At 38.8% G+C, this 13487-nt stretch overlaps 1 long non-coding RNA gene across 1 annotated transcript in view; it reads right to left on the bottom strand.

The window, feature by feature from the left end:
* LOC133780460 (uncharacterized) overlaps positions 1–12646 on the bottom strand; it is a 53043-nt gene extending 40397 nt beyond the window's left edge. Inside the window, exon 1 of the long non-coding RNA XR_009869333.1 lies at positions 12486–12646. This is a non-coding gene — a long non-coding RNA (uncharacterized LOC133780460). The remainder of the gene's footprint in view (positions 1–12485) is intronic.
* Positions 12647–13487: the final 841 nt, after the last annotated feature.

Here is a 13487-nt window from a genome sequence, read left to right as displayed (position 1 = left end):
TAAGAAAACTATTGTACCCGTAGACTAGGGCATGGCCCTATTGTTTGTGTTTCAGGGCATGGCCCTAATGTTTATGTTTAATGTATGTGTGAATATCTATGAATATTATGTTGTGTTATGAATGTTTATGAATGAACGGCATAGGTCGAGAACGGCGAAGGCCAGGAATGACAAAGGCTGAGAACGACAAGAAGTTGGGTATGGCAAGGGGCCAAGATCGGCGTTGAGCATGCTGAGTTCAGGCTGCTAGGGCGAGACCCTCCAAGGGTGTTTTATCCACCTGCTCGGTGAGGACCGTGAACCTATGGCCTGGTAAAGCACTTGGGTCGGTGTAGGCCGCTACGTGTTTAGTCTGTTGACTGTTTTGTTGTATATTGTTGGATTGATATGTGATATGTTATATGTTCAGTTTTCTTGCTAGGCTTTGACTCACGAGTGCTCTATGGTGCATGTAAGGACAAAGGAAAAGTCGACCAACCATGAGTACAGAGAGCGTGGAGCGACAGGTACATGTTCGGCCTACCTGGCTGCCACGGCTAGGGTTATTTTGGGATTCTACTGTAATGAACGACTTTGTCGCCTAGACCGACCATATTTATATTCTTGAGTAGTAATATATTCTCTAAACAATATTTTGGGATCCCAACTGTATAACTTTTTCATGATTTCAATGAATGTCCAAATCTGTTTTTTTATTATTGTCATTAAACAAGTTTTATTTCAATTTAGTCACACGTTTAACCTAAAACCTCGATTATCGAGCTAATGGCACATTTATAACTCACATAGTAACGACCCTAAGGTAGTAGGGCATTACAACTTTGTATCATAGCATGCCAAGGTTTATGGTTCCTGGAGATTGATTGAATTTTTACGCTCACTGCCAATGACAAGCTTGACTCAGGGTTGGTTTGTAATTAATGAATTATATGCTTAACTGTTGGTTTAAGTTGCCCTATTTGTCTGAATGTATAGAGCATGATGAGTGTGTTGATATATGCATGATGCTAGGGCATGGCCCCTTGACTGTTATATGTTATGTGTGAAATGTGAATTTGTTGATTGTGGCTGGTTGATGAGATTGGGAGGTGGTTTTGGATGTTGTTATCATGTCTGATGTGTGCGTCATTGAGTGTAGGCATATTGTAGTAATGCCTCAATGATCAATCAGACTTCGCAGTAATAGGGTCGAGGATGACAACCAGGGTCAGGACCCCCCACCTGCCCCACCAAATTGGAAACAATTGTTTGCTGAGATGGAAGCTAGACTTCATTGAACAGAAGAAGAGCCTTTACAGTTGAGGCAACAGGCCCCTTCTCGGGGCATTGGGTTATAGGTTCCACAAGCTGTGGCACTAGTGCCAGCCCAGCCTGTTATGGAAAATAGGTGGAAACCCTTGTACAAGAGGTTCAGGAAGCAGCATCCTCCCACCTTTGAGGGTGGCCCAGACCCACTACAGGCACAGCAGTGGATGAATATGATTTTTTCCATCCTGTATTTCATGAGGGTGGAAGGGAATGAGAGAGTAGCCTACGCTCATGTGTTGAGAGAGGATGCCCAGATTTGGTGGGATGTCATGTTCCAGAGGAGGAATGTGGCAGTTATGACATGGGAAGAATTCATAAACATTTTCAATGAGAAATATTATAATGTTGTTGTCCGAGCGGTAAAGGTGGACAAGTTCGTTAATCTGACTCAGAACCGGATGACGGTTATCAAGTATGCCTTGAAGTTTGACCGATTAGTGAAGTTCGCGCTGTACTTGGTGCCTACTGATATGGCACGGAGGGATCAATTTGTGCGGGGATTGAACGTTATGATCTCCTGTGACATTAAGATAACTTTGGATCCGGGAACAACCACCTATGCACAGGTAGTGGAGAAGGCCCTTACAGCGAAGGGGGCCGAGGATCAGATTTGGAGAGAGGGCACCTCTAGGCGCGATGCTTGGAGGATGGTGCCTCCTTTTACTAGATCTAGCCGGGGTAGTGGCCCCAATGAACAGAAGATAAAGGCCCTAGATTCTTTTGTTCATCCTAGCTCAGATAGGAGGGCATATGGTGATTTCAGTGGCCGTCAGGGCGAGGGAGACAACTAGAGGAGTTTCCTAGTGTGTCCTCGGTGCAGGCGATGACATCAAGGAGAGTGCATGATTAGGGGCTGTTTTACTTGTGGGAGCATTAGTCATCTGAGGAAGGACTGCCCACAAGCGAGGAAAGAAGAACCGAAGCAGAGCGACAACCTCACTCCTGCCATAGTATTTACCTTGACCCAAACTGAGGCTGAGGCTAGCCCCTCGGTCGTGACAAGTCAGATTTCTAGTGTCGGTTCTTCATTTACTACATTGATTGATTCAGGGGCTACTCATTCATTTGTATATGCTAGAGTGATAGATCAATTGTGTAGACCTAGTGATTTGTATGCTAGGGGATTTAGGACTTTGTTGCCGACTGGGGAACTAGTAGTCTCTAGGAGATGGGTTAGAGCATTACCTGTAACACCCCAATTTGCTAATAAGGTTTAGGACCTTAATTAGCGTGCCTGGAGGGAAATAAGTGAATAAACATGTCAATATATGATTTTAAATGAATATGTGATTAGAATGCATGTTTAGGTGGAATAAATATGCATGTGGGCCCCGTTTGCTTGTTAGGGGTAAATTGGTAATTTTAGCCCGTTGAGGGCATAAATGTGATAATTGTATTATATGATTATTACCACGTGTGAGTGGTGTCATTACTGTGATGCACGTGCCGAGACAGTCCTAGGGAGCTAATTAGTTTAAAAGTCACAACGAGATTAAATACCCAACTCGGGAGGAGCCTAAGGGTATTTTGGGAATTTTATAATTTGAGTTTGTGAGTTAATGGTTAATGGTAATTGATTAACTTGAGTAACCAATGGTGACCATTAAGAGTAACAAGTTTAGATGAGAAAATGGTGGAATTGTAAGAAAGATGAAATGTCAAAAATGCCCTTGAGGTTTAGTTAGGAAAGGATTTTGAAGGAGGGGTAAAATGGTCTTTTGGCAGAGGTTTAGATAAACTTCAGCTGAGGGAAAAGGGGTCATTCACGTTCAACACTTAGTCATATATTGGTTTATGCTGGAATTTGAAAGAGAAACTAGAAGGAAAGGGAAACAAGAAGGAAGCTGAAATTTGGAACCTAGGAGGAGAATCAAGAGGCTTGAGGCAACTAAAAACAAGTATAGGCTAAAATTGTTCAGAGGTAAGAGTTTATCCTCTGTTTTTGTTTAAGTTTAAGCTTGGTTTTTTAGAGAGTAAGTGTGGAAATTTAAAGATAGTATGGCTAGTTTTGCATGGAAACTCAGTTTGGTAATCAAGGGGAAAGTGGCTTGAAGCTGGGATTGGAGAGAGTTCAAGCTTAACTCTTGATTGAGGTAAGAGTTTTTAACATCTTTGAATTTTCTAATTTGATGTGGTTTAAGAATTTAGAAGCCTGGTTTACATTTTTCAAGCTCTGGTTTAAGTTTTAAAAGCTAAGTTTCTGAAATCTGAAATCAAAGTGTGGATTATGGGTGTGATAGTGTGTTTGACCTTGTTGTTGGTGTTTATAGGTTGTTAAATGGTTCATTTGGGGTTTTAAATTGTTTTTGGGGTTTAGGTATGCGTTTGGGTTGGATTAGAGGTGTTTTGGCTCGGGGAAAATGCAGGGGAAAACCCAGAATTCTGGGTTCGCGAAGGGGCGTCGCGGCCCTGTTCTTTGGCGCCGCGGAGCGAGGCTGTATCAGGGTTGGGAAAATTTTAGGGCGCCACGGCCCTCAGAGGGTAGTGCCACGACGCTAGGCTATTTTCAGAACAGTGGAATTTTGCATTTTTGGGTTGTTGCCCCGAGGGCTCGGGGGATGTCTCCGTTACATTGTTTTGGGAAATTGGAGGTCTCTAGAGTACGGGATTGGTCCCGGGAAGTGGTTTTGGATTGGTTAGAATTAAAGGGTGTTTTATATGTGTTGTGGCTAGGTTTTCGAAGAGGCTTGGGTTAGAGGGCCGTGCTCGTGACTTTGGTGCATTGAGAAGCTCGGGATACAGGTAAGAAAACTGTAGTACCCGTAGAGCAGGGCATGAGCCCATAATGTTGTTGCAGGGCACGGCCCTAGATTGTATTACATGTTAGGGTGTAACCTGGATTGAATTATTATATGCTTGAATGTTGTTTGAGTTATGCTATATGTGGTTATAGTAGAACGAACGGCAAAGGAGCCGGGAACGGCAAGGAGTCGAGAACGGAGAAGGGCTGAGAACGGCAGTGGGGCCGGGAATAACACTTAGCACATTGAGTGCTCAATGTTAGGGTGAGACCCCAATGGATACATGGTGTCATCCAAAAAATTAGCATTGATGACGTGGCAAGTGATCCCTGGACACGTAGCTGACACCTGGAAACGTTCTGTTAGAGTATCGACCAGAAGACACATTAGAAGCAGTGCGGCCCAATCTTACCTGCGACCAGTCTGGTCGATAGTTCTGCATACAAAGCAACATTTACGGGAAGATCTTTGTGAATCCCAAATTTATCTCGCACAATCTCCTGGATATCCGATTATTCAGGAGAGAATATCTGTAACAATCTTTTGTAATCCCCCTTGAGCCTATAAATAGCAAAAGATAGCTCAAGGAAGGGACTTTTGGCTTTTGAATTATTTGAGACTATAGTAATTCTCCTAGTGATATTATATTGTTCTTCAGAGGTTAGTGAAACTCATTGAACCCTTGTTCTTTGATCACCCCTTTGATTCTATATCAATAATAGTCTAAGTGGACGTAGGTTATTACCAAACCTTGGGGCCGAACCACTATAAAAATATCGTGTTGTTATTCATTTTTTGTCATTACGTTCTTCTCATCATATTCATTCATATCAAGCATATTCTGACTCCGTGTCAGTTGGCCAAATCTTGGGTCAACACATGGGATATCCTTACGGTGAGAACCGAGACCCCAGGCTTTGGTAACGCTTCTGGGATGGCATGGCTATATTTGTTTAGTCTGATGGACTATTTGTTTATCTGTGGATTATCTGATATGTTGATCATATAATATGCATATGTTATGTGCTGTTGAGTTTTCTTGCTGGGCTTCGGCTCACGGGTGCTCTGTGTTGCAGGTAAGGGCAAAGAGAAAGTCAACCAGCCATGAGTACGGAGAGCATGAAGCGGCGCGTACATGTTTGGCCTGCCCGACTTCTTTGGTTGGGGGCGTTTTGAGAAATGGTTGTATTAAACTGTGATTTTGATAGTTAGTTATCTGTAAACCTATTTTGAGTTGTAAATATTTTATAAACCTTATTTAGGGATCCCAAATTTTAGACACTTGGAATTTTAAATGAAATAGAGTACTTTCAAAGATTGCAGCCTTGACTTTTTGTTTAATCACACTTTTGTTCTAAGAACCTCGTTTAGCAAGTTAGTTGCACATTTTAAACTCACTTAGTAACGACTCTAAGGTAGTAAGGCGTTACATTACCAGTGGAGATTGATCATAGAGATTTATCTGTGGACCTGATTGAGTTAGTGATGTATGACTTTGATATGATCTTGGGGATGGATTGGTTATCAAAGTACGGGGTGACGATTAACTACAAGCACATGATGGTGACCTTTGAACCGGAATGGGAGGTACCCTTTGTATTTGTGAAGATAGTGAGTGGACCGCAAGTACCTATGATTTCGGCACTGAAGGCTAGATACCTAATGGAAGAGGGTTGCATAGGATTCCTAGCGAACATTTTGGATACTTCTAGAGTTATTTTGGTTGGACCGGATGAGACCAAATTAGTATGTGAATTTCCTAATGTGTTCCCAACAGACCTACCAGGGTTGCCACCACACTGAGAGATCGAGTTCGTCATAGAATTGGCACCAGGGGCGGAACCAGTATCTAGGACACCTTATAGAATGGCTCCAGCAGAGTTGAAGGAACTGAAGAATCAGTTTCAGGAGTTACTGGATTTGGGATTCATCAGACCGAGTATTTTGCCATGGGGTGCTCCAGTGTTGTTCGTCAAGAAGAATGATGGATCCTTAAGATTGTGTAGTGATTATATAGAGTTGAACAAGTTGACCATTACGAACAAGTACCCGCTACCTAGAATTGATGACTTGTTTGACCAGCTACAGGGGAAGACAGTGTTCTCCAAGATTGACCTTCGGTCAGGCTACCACCAGTTAAGGATTAAAGAGGAGGACATACCAAAGACCGTATTCCGCACAAGTTATGGACACTATGAATTTCTGGTCATGTCCTTTGGATTAACCAATGCCCCAGCAGCCTTTATGGACTTGATGAATAGGACCTTCAGGGATTATCTGGACAAGTTTGTGATCGTATTCATTGATGACATACTGGTGTACTCTCAATCAGAGGCGTAGCACGAGCATCATCTTCGCCTAGTACTACAACAGTTGAGAGAGCACAAGTTATATGCTAAATTCAGCAAGTGTGAGTTGTGGTTACCCCAAGTAACATTTCTGTGCCATATTGTCGGTAAGGAGGGGATTCTGGTGGACCCAAGTAATATTGAGGCAGTGAGAGATTGGCCCAGGCCGAGCAGTGTACCAGAGATTACGAGTTTCTTGGGATTGGATGGGTGGTTCGTTGAGGGATTCTCTAGAACAGCTACACCCTTGACCGAATTGACACGTAAGAATACTAAGTATGTGTGGACAGATAGGTGTGAGAATAGTTTCAAGGAGTTGAAGCGGCGACTGATCACCGCTCCAGTATTGAGTCTGCCGTCAAACAATTTGAAGATAGTAGTTTACTGTGATGCTTCCAGATAGGGTTTGGGGTGTGTATTGATGCAAGCTAGAAAGGTGATAGCCTACGCATCGAGACAGTTAAAGGAGCATGAGCAGAGGTATCCCACACATGATCTAGAATTGGGAGTGGTGGTATTTTCACTAAAGGTTTGGAGGCATTATTTGTAGGTGAGAAGTGTGAAATATACACCAACCATAAGAGCTTGACGTACTTCTTTACTCAGAAGGATCTGAATATGCGCCAGAGGCATTGGCTGGAATTGGTAAAGGATTACGACTGTGATATTCTATACCATCCTGGGAAGTCCCTCTGACTTGAGAGCGCCGTGGCCCTTGAGGGCTGGGTCGCAGCTCAAATGTGAAATAATGACCGTTTGATGGTTTTAAGCTCGGGAACCCAGATGTTAAGGTTCAGGAAGGATTTTACTACCCGGTTTAGTAGAATCCAAGGTCCCAGAGGCTAGATTAATATTCCAAAGTTCTTATTTGGTTTAGGTCTTGATGTATGGTTATTGTGAATACGTTGTGACTAAGTCTTCAACAAAGCTCGGGTTAGGGGATCGTGCTCGGGATCGCAGTAGTCAACCAACTCGGGACACAGGTAAGAAAACAGTTGTACCCATAGAGCAGGGGATGGCCCTATTGTTTGTGTTTCAGGGCGTGGCACTAATGTTTATGTTTAATATATGTGTGAATATCTATGAATATTATGTTGTGTTATGCCTATTTATGAATGAACGGCGAAGGCCGGGAACAGTAAAGGCCGAGAACGGCGAAGGACGGGAACGACAAGAAGCTTGGTACGGCAAGGCTCCATGATCGATGTTGAGCATGCTTGAGTGCAGGCCGCTAGGGTGAGACCCTCCAAGGGTGATGTATCCACCCGTTCAGTGAAGACCGCGAACCCATGGCCTGGTAAAGCACTTGGGTCGGCGTAGGCCACTACGTGTTTATTCTGTTGACTGTTTTGTTGTATATTGTTGGATTGATATAGGATATGTTATATGTTGAGTTTTCTTGCTGGGCTTCGGCTCACGGGTGCTCTATGGTGCAGGTAAGGGCAAAGGAAAGGTCAACCAACCATGAGTACGGAGAGCGTTGAGCGACGGGTACATGTTCGGCCTACCTGGCTGTCATGGCCAGGGTTATTTTGGGAATGTACTGTAATGAACGGCTTTGTCGCCTAGGTCGACCATATTTATATTCCTGAGTTGTAATACATTTTCTAAACAATATTTTGGGATCCCAAGTGTATAAATTTTTTATGATTTCGATGAATGTCCAAATCTTTTTTTTATTAATGTTGTTAAACAAGTTTTATTTCAATTTAGTCACACTTTTAACCTAAAATCTCGATTAGCGAGCTAATGGCACATTTATAACTCACACAGTAACAACTTTAAGGTAGTAGGGTGTTACACCTTGTAACACAAACAATAGGGCCATGCCCTACTCTACGGGTACAACAGTTTTCTTACCTATGTCCTGAGCTTATTGGTTACTGCGATCCCGAGCACGATCCCCTAGTCCGAGCTTTGACAAAAACCTAGTCACAATGCATTCATAATAACCATCCATCAAGCTCTTAACCAAATAAGAACTTCAGAATATTAATCTAGCCTCCAGGACCTTGAATTCTACTAAATCGGGTAGTAGAATCCTTCTTGAGCCTTAACATTTGGGTTCTCGAGCTTTAAACCTTCATTTCCCTTTTTTTCCTATTTTGAGTTGCAGCCCGCCCCCTAGGGCCACAACTCGCTACAAGTCAGAGGACCAAGCCCTCTCTGCTGAAGGACACGAGCCGCAACGCGCTATACCCTGCGCCGCGGCGCCTCGGCAAATTTCTGAGCCCCCCAGGCCTCTGCGTTCTAACGGGCCATGACTCCTGATGAACAGGGTCACAACTCGAGCCTCAAAACCTAGAAATTCAATGCATTTTTCTACGTTTTCCCCAAGCCTAACTCCATAATTCACACCCAAAACATCATATAAACCCAGAATTGAGTCTATATTTCCTATCCACATAGCCTAGGCATCATGACAATCCAGAAACAATTTCCTTACCCTCATCAAACACTAAAAGTCCAACCAAACTTGAACCTAAGCCATCATACCAGAAATTACAGCAAAAACTTAGAAAACTCAGTACAAAATTCTTACCTCTGTGATAATTTCGGCCTGAGCTAACTCCCAAACACCTCAAGCCTCCAATCCTTCAATTCCTTAACCTAATGTCCTAAAAAATTCTTCAAGCCTCCAAGCACCAAAGAGAGGAAGAGAGAACCGAGATAGAGAATGTTGAGAGCTTAGAGAGAGTTCTGTTTCCTTCCAAGTGACTTTAGAGTCTCTGCTGCCTAAGGTTTAAGTTTATCCCCTAGCTCAAAAGTCCAAAATTCCCTCAAGACTATCCTAATCCTCTAGTGTCACCAAGGGCAAACTCATCAATTGCCACATCCCGTTAAATACTCGAGTGTTCCTATAAATCCCCATTTAATCCTCGATACACCTAAACAACGCTAAATCACCACCCATTACCCGGTAATTCTTGAACACCATCCATGTTCCCAAAATACCCCTACGCTCCTCCCGAACCAGGTATTCGACCCCGTTATGACCATTTAGCTAATCTGCTCCCTAGGATCATCTCAGATCACACATTATGAATATATCACCACACTCTTGTGGTATCAAGTACAACATACAAATATATATCACATTTATGCCCTCAACTAGCCAAAACTACAAATATTAGCCAAATGGGGCCCACATGCATATTTAATTCACCTAAACATGCATTTCTGATCACATAATTATTTAATTCACATATTAGCATAATTAAATCAATTATTTCCCTCCCAACACGCTAATCAAGGCCCTAAGTCTTATTAGCAAATTTGGGACGCTACAATAATACCTTGACCCAAGCCAAATTGCCAAAATACCCTTACAAGTAGAAGCGGATACTACATAGGCAATGATACGTCTGAATTTCAAAAATTCCTAGATGCACTTGTGTCTTGGGCAGCTCCTACTCCCTCCAATAGCTCCAATTCTCTCCAGAAAGTCCTTAATTCAAGCCATGAGCTAAGCCTTTGTGTATATGTTCTTGAGAGAGAGTTCTTGAAGAACCATAGGAAAGAGGGAGTGTGTGTGAACGTGAATGGCAACTGCCTGTTGATACTTAGCCTATATTCCACTAGTCACATGGTCAAAAGACCATTATGCCCTCCCTCCATAATTCCTCTCCAAAAATATACCCAAGGGCAAAATCATCATTAGCCTCCATTTCCCTCTAAACCTCAAATTGTACCTCAAATCTTCAATTTAATCAACTATTCCATCAAATACAATTATTTCCCATAAAACACATTATTGATCAATAAGTCCCGAAATGTGTAAAATTACCATAATACATTTGGCTCACTCCGAGCCGGGTAAATCTGTTGTGACTTTTTCACTAAAATGCGCGAAAGGATTCACTCATGCTGAATATCTCAAATATATCATAATATAACTCATATAATTCACATAATTACATATATATTTAATTAAAACCACATGATTTCACTTATGCCCTCCCCACACACTAATCAACCTATAAACCCTTATTAGAAGTTTTGGGAGGCTACACTTTCATTTAGCCAAATACTTAGAATTATTTTCCATTATTTTTCTCAAGTATAAACTTTATAAATTTAAGTTGTAGGTAACCTAGTTTAAAATTTTATATTTTAAGAACTATAACTCCAATGATCTTCAAACTTTTCAGAATTAAACTTGGCTAATCCAATAAACTTCTTGCAAAATTTCATTAAAAATTAAAAAAAATTTACTTGGTGAAAACTATTTTCAAAAATCTTATTACAAATCAAGTTTTTTTTCAGTTGTAGTCCTCATTCATTACACTTTGTAACACTTAGGTTCTGAAAGTTGATTTTGTATAAATTAGGTCTCAATCTTTTCAAATCGTATCATTTAGGTCCCTAAATGCTATTTTTATTTCAAAATACATAAATAAAATATAAAAAATGGTGAATCAATCTTAAAAAAAAAATTGGACAACTTAATTTATGACAATACCAAATATGATATTGAAAAAAAAATTCATGATATTTTAAAAAATATTTAATGGTTTTATAAATTAAATAAATTTTTCATTCAAAAAAATTTATCTACAAATTTTTAATATTAATAACTGAATTATCACGTGATTTTCAATATTTATAATGTGCATATTTATTTTTTTATTTTGTAATTTTTTTCTATAATATAACTTATAACTAATCATATATATACACATAAATAACTTTATATACACTATTATTAAGTTTAAAAAAATTATGAAACAAAAAAGCATAAACATAATAAAAATTGATAATATCAAGATAATCGAGATAATACAGTTATTAATATTAATTATAAAACAATAATGTAGGTAAGAATATTTTTATAATAAAAAATTTATTTAATTTATAAAAATATTAAATATTTTTAAAAATGCCATTAAATATTTTTTTTCTCATGTTATGTTTGATATTGTCATAAATTAAACGTCTAAATATTTTAAGAATGATTCATCATTTATTTGGTATTATTTTTATGTTTTCAAAGAACAAAAAAACAAAAATAGCATTTAGGGACATAAATGATACGATTTGAAAATGTTGGGGACCTAGCTGATACAAAATCAACTTTTGAGACCTAAGTGTTACAAAGTGTAAAGAATGGGGACCACAGCTGGAAAAAAAACCCTTATAAATGTGCCTAAAGAAAAACCAATCTTTTTAGTGAACTTTGGAAGTTCATAAAATCATTTTGGTTTGTTATTTAGGTCTAAAATTTAATAGACCTATACTAGGATATTTAAAAGTTATGCATACCAAAAATTAGGTTATTTGAACCATTTTTACTTAATAAAACATATTTTCAAACTTGACTGTCCAAAAGCTATTTTGAGATTTCCAGAAATTTTATCTAACTTTGAAAACCCATAACTCTCACCCTATTCATTATTTTTCTTTGAAATTTTACAGGCTAATTTAACAATAACAAAATAAGGCTCATTCTTAAAATCAGAAGAAAAAAAAATCAATCATTTGCTTATGAAAAATATAACTCAAAGTCGGTTGTTTACCCAGTTTTTAAAAAACAATTTCCCAGATTATACACAAAATTTGTAAAAAAATCATAACTTGGCCATTTTAAATTATTTTTGCATGTTTCTAAACGTTATCAATATCTACACATCTCAAACTTAATCATACAAACAAGAAAATCCAGAATCGGATCAATACACAATAAACTTGACCCCTTAGAAGTTAAGACTTAAATATTTTTTTTTTTTGCAAAATCATAGTTTTGTCTATGCAATGTTGGATTTCAACTCTAACAAATATACAAACACTCTTGCATACATGATCAGCCTGTGAATAAACATTATTTCAGTCCCAAAATATAATTTAAAATATCAAATAAATTAAACACAGCAGGTTTCACAAAATTTTGAATAAAAACTCATGGGAGGTGACCATATACCTCTTGGTGACATTGGTTGTGTTCTAGGTGACTTCTAGCTCTTCAAACCCTTGCTTAGTCTTTTCTCTACATTTATGTACTCCCCATAATACCACAAATCATTTTACACTAACATGCAAACTCAACTAATAACAAAAATTCAAATTTTAACAAAGTAGTGTTAAGACTTACCTTTGATTTCTAGCTTTTTCACTAGCACCAAACCCAACTCAAGTGATCTAAGGCTATGTGTATATAAGAATGAGATGAGATGTGAGTGTTTAGGTGGGAGTTGATGAAAGAAATTAAGAGAGAATCACACGATATACTCAGCCAACTAGAGAGAAGGGAGATAGCTTTTAGAGAGAGTGTTTGTAACAAATGAAGACTTTTTACCTATTTATATGTGGTAAAAATAAACACAAAATTACTCTTTTACCCCTCCTAGCTGCCGCCCATCGCAAGCCTAATTACCTCTTGATTAATTCCCTAATTAATCTAGCTCAAGTTAATTAACCTAGTCTAATGGTAATTTTCCAAAAAAGTTACTATTATGGTCATTTTTTTATTACTTTTCCTAATTGAAATTTTAACCTAGGCTAATTAAATTAAATAGACTTTGCTATTTTAATTAAGTGGTCATATTCCAATATTTGTTACTCAAAATAATTTAATTAGCCAAAATCTCACTTTTGGCTAAAATGTGCATTTTTCACAAAAATGCATTTTTAAAGATTTTTATCACAAAAATAAAAAAAAATTATATAATATAATTTAATCCAATAATTAAATGCCTAATATTACTTTTCCATAATTATGCTTCTCAAATAACAATTATTCGAGAATTTACCTAGTTAGGGTTTTTAATTTCGGTCCGGGACCTAATTGCTCGGTTTGTCACCAAACCGCACATTACACACTTAGGCTAACATTTGAAACATGAAATTTGCTTCTCAAGAATATATTATTTTTTTATAATAATACCTACATATATCTCATCACCCCGTTCCTAATTGCTAGTAGGTGCTCGAAACGCAAGGTGTTACAGTTACCGCATCGTTAGACATTGTGTTGGCCTAAAAACATGTTTCCAAGCCATCATCACAAATGCATCGTTAGGAAGCCACCATCGCAAACACATCGTTACTGCATCGTTAGACATCGTTTTGGCCTAAAATCCATGTTTTCAAGTCA

This window comes from Humulus lupulus, chromosome 5 (assembly GCF_963169125.1).
Source record: "Humulus lupulus chromosome 5, drHumLupu1.1, whole genome shotgun sequence".
Classification (NCBI taxonomy): domain Eukaryota; kingdom Viridiplantae; phylum Streptophyta; class Magnoliopsida; order Rosales; family Cannabaceae; genus Humulus; species Humulus lupulus.
Note: the sequence above shows the minus strand (reverse complement) of the source record. Positions and strands in the feature narration are given on the sequence as shown.